An 11,016-nucleotide genomic window follows, 5' to 3' on the forward strand; every position below is an offset into this window, starting at 1 on the left:
TTCTCCTTGAAACCACAGAAAAAGTTACTTCTGCTTAGGATGAAAATAGAAATGCTTGAGCAGTTTCATACTCTTGCCTCTGAAAGTTGGAGCAAACATCCATAAGCAGAAGGCCGTACGTATCAGCCAGAAAGTCTACTGCAAAACCAAAAACGTAGGAAGCAAGAATGAAAAAAGAAAGTACAATGGGCTGCACGGTTTTATGCACTGTCTTAGCAATTTTCCCAGGCATATACTGTAGCTGTCAACTAACCCATGATTTCCTTGTGACATTCTAAATATATAATCTTAGTGGTCCCTTTTCTTTCAACAAAAACAAGGAGTGTTGTCATACTTTAAAGATAAACAGATTTATTATGTAGGAAGCTTCCATGCACAAGAGGTCAGTCTCTAACTGAACACTTTCTAATTTATTTAGGTTTATGCAGTGGTGGGATTCAAATATGTGAACAATCGGTTCTCTGTGTGGATGCCACTTCCGGAAGTCCATTCTGGGCCTGGGCAACAAAAAATTAGCTACCGGTTCTGCCGAAGTGGTGCAAACTGGCTGAATCCCACCACTGGATTTATGGCACAATACAGCTGAATATTCTTTAGATGCATTGATCCCATAATTTGTTACATTTTGATAGATAGATAGACAGACAGACAGACAGACAGACAGACAGACAGATAGATAGATAGATAGATAGATGAAAGAGTGGAAAGACCTTTACCTGGGATATACAACTGCCTTTTTTATAAAGCTGTACAAAAATCTGAATGGAAAATACATCTATTCATTTAGATATACATTTCCAAATGTGCTTTATGATAGTACATACATTTTGTTATGTTCTGTTTTCAAAAAATAGCACTATAGATTAAGGTTTTTGTTTTGAAAGATAGATTGTATTAATCTTTGAAGGTGAAAGTTGGGAGGATTCCTGAGAATGTGCACATCTCGTTAAACCATGCACAGTTCTTTACAAATGAAAATAACTAAGTGAAAACCAAATAAACCACATTATACCTTAGCATGTGTGAACTGGGGCATCACGTTAAGCCTTGATGTGGTTGGTTGGTTGGTTTTGGCTTAACCACAATTAACACAGCAAATCAAGTTGCTACCTGAAGTTTATGATTTAGCATTTTGTATAATAAGAATCACTAGCTGGAAACCTCAAGGCCATTCTTACCTCTTCCTAATCTCCAGGTACTTTCACAAGATGACTTCAGGACAGTTTAAAAGCAGGTCCACACTTCTATGTTCCCATGATGTTGGCTAATTTTGGCAGCTGAGCTGATTTATTTCCTGCTGAGATATAACCCAAATCATAGCAAAGTAGTATTTTTATTTTTTTTTGCAACAGTCCAGCTCTACATAGTTTGTGGGTGGCCTATGGGTGGACTTTTCCTACAGGCATCTCCAAGGTGAGACAAGAAATGGGGTAAATGACAAAATGTGTGCTATGAGATCATAATGCAAACTCCTGCCCTTAACATGCCTGTGTGTGTCATTGTGATTCAAGTACTGAAGCTTAGAGCTTGCATCATGATGTCACTATGCCTTTTTTTTGACATTTTTGTGTCATCGCAGTTAGAAACAGAAGCCTATTGCCTCATTCTTCCTCCAGGCAGCTTCAGATGATTTAAGTTCCTATAAAAGAAATGCTGGCTTGACTTAAAGGGGTGAAATAGATTAGAGTTCTTGATTTTCTCTTTTTTTCCTTTGGCAAGGGAAGCAGGGCCATGCAAAGTGTTAGCTGGCTTGGTTTCTTCCTTCTACTCCTTTTGTGTGGATCAAGGATTGAAGGAATGGTGAGGATATGATTGAAGTGGTGAATGGAGAGTTTCCCCTGGCAGTGATACTGTGGCTTCTGCCTAATTTTTGCTGGTTTTTAACCTACATTTATAAAGGGTTAAAAGCAAAATTCATTACAAACTGGATTAGCTCATTATATTATAAGGTTTTTAGAAGCCATAGTGATACCAAATAATGCATATCTATCATTATGCCATGTCAGCACACTGAGGGTGACATGAAAACTTTATTGGAAAAGACTTGAATAAGAATTTTATAGCTTACTTATGTTGAAATGCTGCAATTTGCTGTCATTATTATAGGACTAATTTGGAATTTAGCACAGATCTTCTGCTAATTATTGAACTTTAATTTCCTTATTGTGCTTATTCAATTTCAGCAAGTTCTAAAATTAACTTTCTACTTTCCCAGGTGAAGCAAATGAGTCTGTAACACAAGGACAGAGTCATTTAAGACAGGGAAGGACTGGAGAATAGAACTATTTACGTACACATACAACTCTCACTTACACTATTTCCCCCCCTCTTGATAGAGTTCATTTTGGTTAGCAAATTTGTTCAGAAGAAAAGTAGAAGAGAGAGAAGGAATGATAATGTAAGCCAGTCTGAAGTAGGGAAGAAATACACAGAAAGTTTGAATCTCCCCCCACCCCAATCATTCTGTGATTTAATTTTTTTCCCACCAATTCAGCTCCCCACCTTATGGTATTTCAGTAATAGCCAAGTTCGGATTTACCACTCAGCTGTTAAATCACTTGGCTTGATCCTCTGTTCTCATTAACAGGCCTTTTTTTATCCAATATAAGAAAACTTATCTATTTACTCTCTTGATTTGTTATTTGTGTGTATCTTTTAATTAATAAGACATCATCTGACTTCTTTTGTACATCCAATGTAACATTTTTTCCCTACCATTCTTCTAGCCTGTCATTTTAAACTCCACTTTCAAATTAGTCTCTATATTATCAGATACAACTTGTTCATCTTTTATAACACAAAGTAATTTTTCAAAATTGTGTTTAAAACTTCTTTTCCTAAGGATTGAAGGAAACTTCAGTGCTATAAGCCTTGTTGATCTAAAGGTTCCTAATAACTGAAAAGCAGTGAACAAGCAATATTCATATTCAAAAGTAATTAGAAAAGGAAGTGTCCTTTTGAATATGCCAACTATGGTTGTGGGGGAGAAAGATGGTTATTCCCTCATGTCCCAGAATTCTAAAGCCATCAAAGACCACTATCTTGAAGTTTTCTCATAAAAAAACAACTGTAAGGAGCACTTTTGGGTGATCTTAAGTCCTCACCTTGTCCTGAGAGGAATTATGAATAACTGGTCTACTTGCCGGCTTCATTTGGTCTCATTGTCTGCTCTGTTTTTAGCAGAGCCATTTTCCGTTTGCCATTTCTTTCCTGGAAGTCCAGAAATGACTTCAGAAACTCTGACTATATGAGAGAACCAGACACTTCCATGCTACAGTTTTGGCCCCAGCTTGCCCTTCACACAGCACTTTAAAATTGACTTCTAATCATCGTTAGTTCTGCCACTTTGAAACACAGAACATGCTGTGGTCACTCTGTTTCCTGGCAACTGGCCAATAGATTGAGGCAAGGAACCAAGAACAAGAGGGAAAAAATAAAAATGCAATACTAGCAATCTCTACCAATCTTGTTTTGTAGCGCATTAATTATGTTCATTTGTTATAAACTCCTTACTTCTTATCTGGGTGGACAGATCGTTTCTCAAGATTTTCCTAGTAAAAAGTAGTTATGAAATACTGCCATAAGTCATGGTGAACTTTCTGACCCTCTACCAGGGGTAGGCAACCTCGGCTCTTTTATGACTCATGGACTTCAACTCCCAGAATTCCTGAGTCAGCATACCTGACTCAGGAATTCTGGGAGTTGAAGTCCATGAGTCATAAAAGAGCTGAGGTTGCCTACCCCTGCTCTAAACTGTCCATTGAGGAATCCTTACCCAAATCTTTGTATTAGCTCCTTTCTAGGAAAATAGAAAGGATGGTGGTATAATCTTCTGGTTCAAAGTCCAGAAATATAGAACCTAATAAACTTTGAAGAAATGTTGAAACAAGGTTAGATAGGTTCAGTCTTGCACTTGGGAAACATTTAGTCATAAATTCCCTTATAAAACTAATTAAGCCAAATGCCCAGAGTTTAACTGAAGAAATGGAAATATAGCTAAAATAAGGAAGAGCAATAATCACATTACAAAATTCCCAGTGAAAACAATACTGTCTGCCTAGCTGAACCAGTTCCTCAATAATTCCTTTAAAAACCTCATAGGTTTCAGCATGTGTTTATTGCAGAGAGAATGACTGGAGAGAGATCAGCTTGGATCTCTCTTGGATATTTCTAGGCAATCCTTCCTTCATCACCCAATCTTTCTTCTCCTAAATCCTTTTTTTTTTTTTTTTTAGTTTTATAGGAAGTGGGGGACAGATGAAAATCTCACTTTGGGAGAATGACTGTTGCCTTTGCCAGTCAAGAACAATGTTCCATCTATGATGTCCTGCCTCCAACCATCATATCAGAAATTATATATGGGCTAAGCTCACCTTCCTTAATGTCCATTGGTGGAATTAAAAGGTACAGTCTTGGTTTCCATCAGCTACTTTTGTATAAATGAGATTGCATGGGAAGCATTCTTTCGGAAAACAAAAACAAAATTCCATCTGTTAAGACCATCAGCAAGAGGTCGGTTTATCAGATGCTTTAGGGCACACTGTTATTCTAGGTATTTGTGACAGCACTGGTCTGGTGGTTGCAAATTTGGTGAGGAGATATATGATGGGAATATGAAACAAACAAAAAAATAAAATCTCAATCTACCCCCAGAGGTTCCCAGATGCCTTTTTGTCATTGCTAAGATGAAATGTTGGCAACATTGCAGCACACCTTTTCCACATGCAATAACTATATATTGTATATGAATTGTTGTTATTGTTGTTGTTATAATTGTAATACAATAATTATATATTGCTGCTATAGCATATTTGGGGATTTGGAGGAGGTAAGCTGCAAGATGAAGATATTGACTCTCTATGGGAAACAAGGGTAAGGAATGTATCAGCTGAGAAGGGACTTGAGGCAAGAATTTGGACCAATAGGAAAATGACCACTGATTAGGTTCGCCTAAATGTATACAAATATAGAACTCAGGGCTTAGGCCACATCAATTCCCATTTCAAAGATAGATTCAGAATCTCTAATGTACACTGAATATCGTGCTAAACCAACTGTGGATCCTGCTGATTGTATCTTACAACATGTGTGCACTTCTTATCACAGCAGTGCTGGAAAAAAATGAAGAACATTAGCCTAAGGAGCATGCATGTGACGGTAAACCATTTTTCTGAATCAAGTTGCTTTTTCCTCTTTCTTTGTGTGTAGTAAGACGAAATGTCTGACATAATGTCTTTCTGCTCTCAGCAAGAAATGAAACTAAAGAAGGAGAAATCTGAATTACTGCTTTCAGTGGCTCATGGTGTATCTCCAGGAGAATTCCGGCCAGCTCTCCGTTCCAGGCTGTTCAGATCATATCAATACCAAAATAAATGTTCTCCCTCATCACTTTGATTATGTTACTATCACCCTTTCAGAAGTCTCCATGTTGGCTTCTTATTTTGTTTCAAATCTCTGTTTAAAAATGTGCTCCCCATCAATGTGACATGACTACATTTCCTTGATTCATAATCATTTTTGTATTGCTCAAACATATTTCAGCTTTTCTTTTAAAGTTGCATGGAACTACTTGCCATTCTGCTTCTTATTCATGGAATAAATCTCTCCCAGTCTGTTTCTTGTCCTGCTTTTAATCTTTCTCTTTGACCAGAGGGAGGCACCTGCAAGGCTGCTTGATTTTCTTTTTAATTAAAAGAATCCTTTAAAAAAATAGTAATTAAATTGGAAGGAGGTAGCTTGCTGTAACATAGCCACAAGCATGATTGTTATTTTGAAGGATATCTTCAGCTCCCAAATAAACTAGTTATCTTTAGAAAGTAAAAAAGGAGATGGATAGAGCTTTGGAGTGTAACTCTGCCCATAAAGAAGTCAAGGTAAACTGATGATAAACGGAATCAAACAAGAATCAACAATTTGCCTTCTAGGTAAAGAATGTTTTATACCATCCTTAAAAATCCCCCCCCTGCCCCCATAACAGCCATTTGGGAAGAGCATGGGACCACATGCTCCCAAATTCCAAACCTCATTTGTCTTACCTGCTGGCAGTTTTATTTTTGTTTTGTTTTGTTTTGTTTCACCTATTTGTTTAGACACATTATTTACTTAGGATATTTAAATATCTTCTTTCTAATCACAATCAGAATACTAATATGAATGAATATATTGGGCAAGTTAATTTTTTCCCTGGACTGCCAGTGTAATGACACCATTTGAGTCACTTATATTCAAGCAGGCCTGTTCTTTGTTTTCCTTTCCATAAGACATTTCTTATTCATTGCAGATCATTGCTATCACCCTTGCATAGTTATAAGAATAGTTTTTAGGTCATGAAATAAAGAAGCAGAAAAGGTTACTTAAGCTTGTGTGCCTTTGAGATCAAGGCTACAATTTAATTGTGTCTAACTTTGTTCTCATTAGTATCAGTACAACTGATTTTTACTATGTGAAGACCCTGGCAAGGAATAAGATTATATTTATTTCATTTCCTGTACTGATAAAGCAGCAAACCTTAATTTACACAACACCCTCCCCATTTTGGAGAAAAAAAAATCTTTGCAATTTATGAGACATTCTTGCCTATTAACCCAAATGATCACAAGCTGAGCTAACTAAAACTCTTTTTCCCACCTATCCAGATGTACTATTATTGAATTCAATGAAATGGGGGGGTGAAGGAAAGTATTTGTTGCACTTTGTCAGCATTGTTTAAAGGAACCTCTTAAAGGTAAAAGAAAAAAAAAAGCCTGTTGTACATCTATTAACCTTGAATGCTGCCCTTCAGGAGTATCTGGAAGCTTCCACTGGTACACAGTACAATGGTGTGGGCAGTTATATGCACTCTTAGAGCAGTGCATGTTACACCTCTGCTCTACAAACAGCATTGGTTGCCTGTTTACTTCTGGGTCCAGTTCAAAGTGCTGGAATTAATCATTAAAGCCCTTTATGGCATGGGACCGGGCTATTTGAGAGGCTATCTGCCTCTCCCCAATTACGTCAGCCTACCCCATTAAATCTGGCAGAGAAGGCACAATGCGCGTACCATCAGCTAGGAATCTACTGTACATTTGGTTGGTCCTAGGAGATCTGCCTTCTATGGCCACAACTTTCCTCCAGGTAAAATTAGATTTGTTCCACTCCTTTCGATATTCTGGAAGGCCCTCAAGACCTGATTATGTCAACAGGCCTGGGGATCTCAGAAAACTGGAGATATATTTTGATGGCTCCATTGTTGAGGTGGCCATTCATATCCTGCCTTCACCTATGTTTTGTATATTTGCTTTTCATAATATATATTCATGCAGATTTTTATATTTTTTTTATTTTTTATTTTTACGTTTGTTGTTTTTATCTGATTGTTGTGTGGCAAGGGTGGCTTTTGGGGAGATGGGCAGCTATATAAATGATTAATAAGCAAATAAATACACTAAATAACCTGTCCGTCAAATAAAATGGGACTTTTTCAGTGTAGCAAGAGACTGTAAGAGGAAGCTTTCCACAGTGGGACACTTTAGGGCTTCGTTTCCCAATTTGGTCCTCTCCAATAACTTGAGACAAAAGTTTTCAAAATTCCCAGCCTGTGTCTTGGCCCTGAATTCTAAGAGTTGTAGTGCTAACCTATTTGAAGGGCACCAGGTTGAGAAGGACAAAGTTAAAGCTTTGTAAACTTTAAATTGGGTTCACACATGGTCATGTTTTGAGACTGGTTTAATGTATTGAATGCATAAAACCTTTTTTTTTTTTTTACAAATTTTTTATTAATTTTTTCAAATAAACATAAACAAATAATACAGATATGGTGCATTCCATTAGAAAAACAAACACATAAAAAGCCTACTCAGTAGGTATTCAGAAATAATCGGCGGTCCCCCCGATCAGTACTCCATGTTGGTTCGCACAAAAGTATGATACTATAGCTTTTTTTAAAAAAGGTTTTATGGGGGACTGCATAAAACCTTTTTTTTAAAAAGCTATAGTATCATACTTTTGTGCGAACCAACATGGAGTACTGATCTTTTATTGAAGTTTAAATCTCAAGAATACTCTGATAATTCTTGAGGTAATTATAGATAATTGAGATTAGAGCCCCACTCACTGATCACAGAGCAAAGTCATAGTTGGGCATCCCAACACCACAATTCTTTCCACAATATTAAGCTGACTGAGGGGAAAACAACTTTTGTCCCCCAGTGACAAAATATTGTCATCCAATTGCTAGGAAACGAGTGTTTTCCTCCATGCAACACAAGAGCTATCCTGAAGAAAGAGATCTGGAGCTACCCCAGCAAGGGACTTAATTTTCCATTATAAGAGTGTCATTGCTCTTCTTAACAGTCCTTAGATAGCAACAGGAATTTAGGCATCTCCTGGATGCAGTGCCGAAAGCTCAAGAGTTAATGCGCTGACAGAAGCCTTGAGGTTTACATCTGAAAACCAAATATAAAAATAATATGATGAGTAAGACTAAAATTCCCTTGTTTGAGTTCCAAGGGACAAGCTCTCTCTCTCCCCCCCCCCCCGCCCCTTCCGACACAGACTTCTCCTTTTCTGTTGGGCCTTGCAGAACTGCAGCCTGGGATGAGTCAAAGCAGCACAGCCAGCCCACCCTCCTGAAGGATGTCACCACCAGACTGCTCCTAACAGCTCATGGTTGCCTCAGAGGGCTAAAAGAGGCATAACATGGGCCAGCAGCACCAAAACATCTATCTGTCTCTGAATTTGAATAGAACAGCAAGGTATTTTTTAAAAATCTGCCTGGGGAAAGGAGAGAACGAGGAACAGATAACGGGAGGTAGTGGCTTATACCGGTAGTCCTTGACTTAGGACACAATTGAGCCCAAAATTTCTGTTGCTAAATAAAACATTTGTTAAATGAATTTTGCCCATTTTATGACCTTTCTTGCCACTTTTGTTAAGTGAATCACTGCAGTTGTTAGTAACACGATCAGTGGTGGGATTCAAATATGTGAACAACCGGTTCTCTGTGTGGATGCCGCTTCCAGAAGTCCATTCTGGGCCTGGGCAACAAAAAAAATTATCTACTGGTTCTGCCGAAGTGGTGCGAACCGGCCGAATCCCACCACCGAACACAGTTGTTAAGTGAATCTGGCTTCCCCATTGACTTTGCTTATCTGGAGATCACAAAAGGGGAGCACGTGACTTTAGGACACTGCAACCATCATAAATATGAACCAGTTGCCAAGTATCTGAATTTTGATCATGTGACCATGGGGGTGCCATAGCGGTCATAAGTGTGAAAAATAGTCATAAATCACTTTTTTCAGTGCTGTTGTAACTTCAAACTGTCACTAAATGAACTGTTGTAAGTCAAGGACTACCTGTACAACTAGATGCACCACAGATTTGTGTGAAAAGGAATAATTATATTGGCAGTTTCTATGTTGTGGTTCTTGCCTTCTGCAGAGTAATTATGCCCTGAGCTGACATATTTAGTGTGCTGTTCAGCATAATCACAAATTTCTTCAGCTCCTTTGCAAACGTTCCATGCTATGCCAATTTTGTTACTGAGAAAAATCCCCACTTTTCTTCCAAAACTGAGCTATTTTTATCTCCCCATCCTTAATGAAGCTGCATGAATTTTCCCCACAGTGATTCCATTCTGGGAAACACCTAATATACACATCATAAAATTCACATGTAATTTGCATAAATGGGCCTGCCCCTACAAATCACATCATTAGAATTTACGTAACGTCTTCCATTTTTGCACTGCCATTTGTTTTAAGTATGACATCGCTTCTCCAACCAGCATTAGGAATTGGTATGTTTATTTCTGTTCATCCCAACAGCTAGAAATAAGTGAATCAATCAAAATTCCACAGACTGAAACCACCACTCTGAAAAAAACTTGATAAAAATGGGAAATTTTATTATGAGTACTGACATTTTATAGGTTTCCAGACAAATGATTACCTTGTTGGGTACCATAAAGTAGAAATTTTCTTTAGGAGGCATGTTGGTATTCTTTCCAAGTAGAAGTCACTCACTCCAGAAATGCATTAAATTGTGTGAATGTTCTGTATATTACCCACTAACCAGTAGTGGGATTCAAATACCTGAACAACCAGTTCTCTTATTGGATGCAGGCCTGGGCCTCCGAGGCCTAGAATGGACTTCCGGAAGTGGTATGCACACACTTCTGGCGGGCTGTTCCAGGCCTGGAAGGCCTCCTCCAGGCCTCTGAGGCCTAGACTGGACTTCCGGAAGCACTGTGCATTAAGCCGGTTCTCCGAACTCAGCAAAATTTAGCAACCGGTTCTGCCGAACTGGTGTGAACCGGCTGAATCCCACCACTGCCACTAACATATGTTCTGGCAAGTCCAATGATAAGGAAAATACCTTTTGAGTACCATGCTCCTTTAAATCAAATTCAAGAAAGCATATGGAAAAAATTATGCTTGCATTTTATAGTACAGAATCATAAACTAGAAGATACTGTAGTGGTCCTATGGTCCAATCTCCTGCTCAGTGCAGGTTCCAATACAGCTTTTCTGACAAATGTCCAGCCAGTCTCAATTTAAACTGCCATAAAGGAGGCTGGACTATATCATATTGGATCCTATTCCATTGGATGATAACTTATACAGTCAGAACTGCCTGCTGATGTTTAGCCTGAATTTTAAATCCTTCTCGTTTTAAGCCACTACTTTTGGTCCTGCCCTTTGGGGCAATAAGTAAGTCCACCACTCCCTTTTCTGTGTGACAATCTTTCAGAAATCCTAAAATCCTAGAATTGTGGAGTTGGAGTGGACTGCAAGTTTCATCCAGCCCAGCCTTCTATAATGTGTACAAAAACAAATTAAATCATCCTTGAGATGTGTCTGTTCAGACTGTTCTTAAAAATCTCCAGAGATGGAGAAGTCATAATTAATAATTAATTAGAACAATTAATCAGTGGAACAACCTGCCTCCAGAAGATGTGAATGCTCCAACACTGGAAGTTTTTAAGAAGAGACTGGACAACCATTTGTCTGAAATGGCTGAGCAGGGGGTTGGACT

The sequence above is a fragment of the Protobothrops mucrosquamatus genome, unplaced genomic scaffold (assembly GCF_001527695.2).
Source record: "Protobothrops mucrosquamatus isolate PMUCROS unplaced genomic scaffold, P.Mucros_1.0 scaffold775, whole genome shotgun sequence".
Taxonomy (NCBI): Eukaryota; Metazoa; Chordata; class Lepidosauria; order Squamata; family Viperidae; genus Protobothrops; species Protobothrops mucrosquamatus.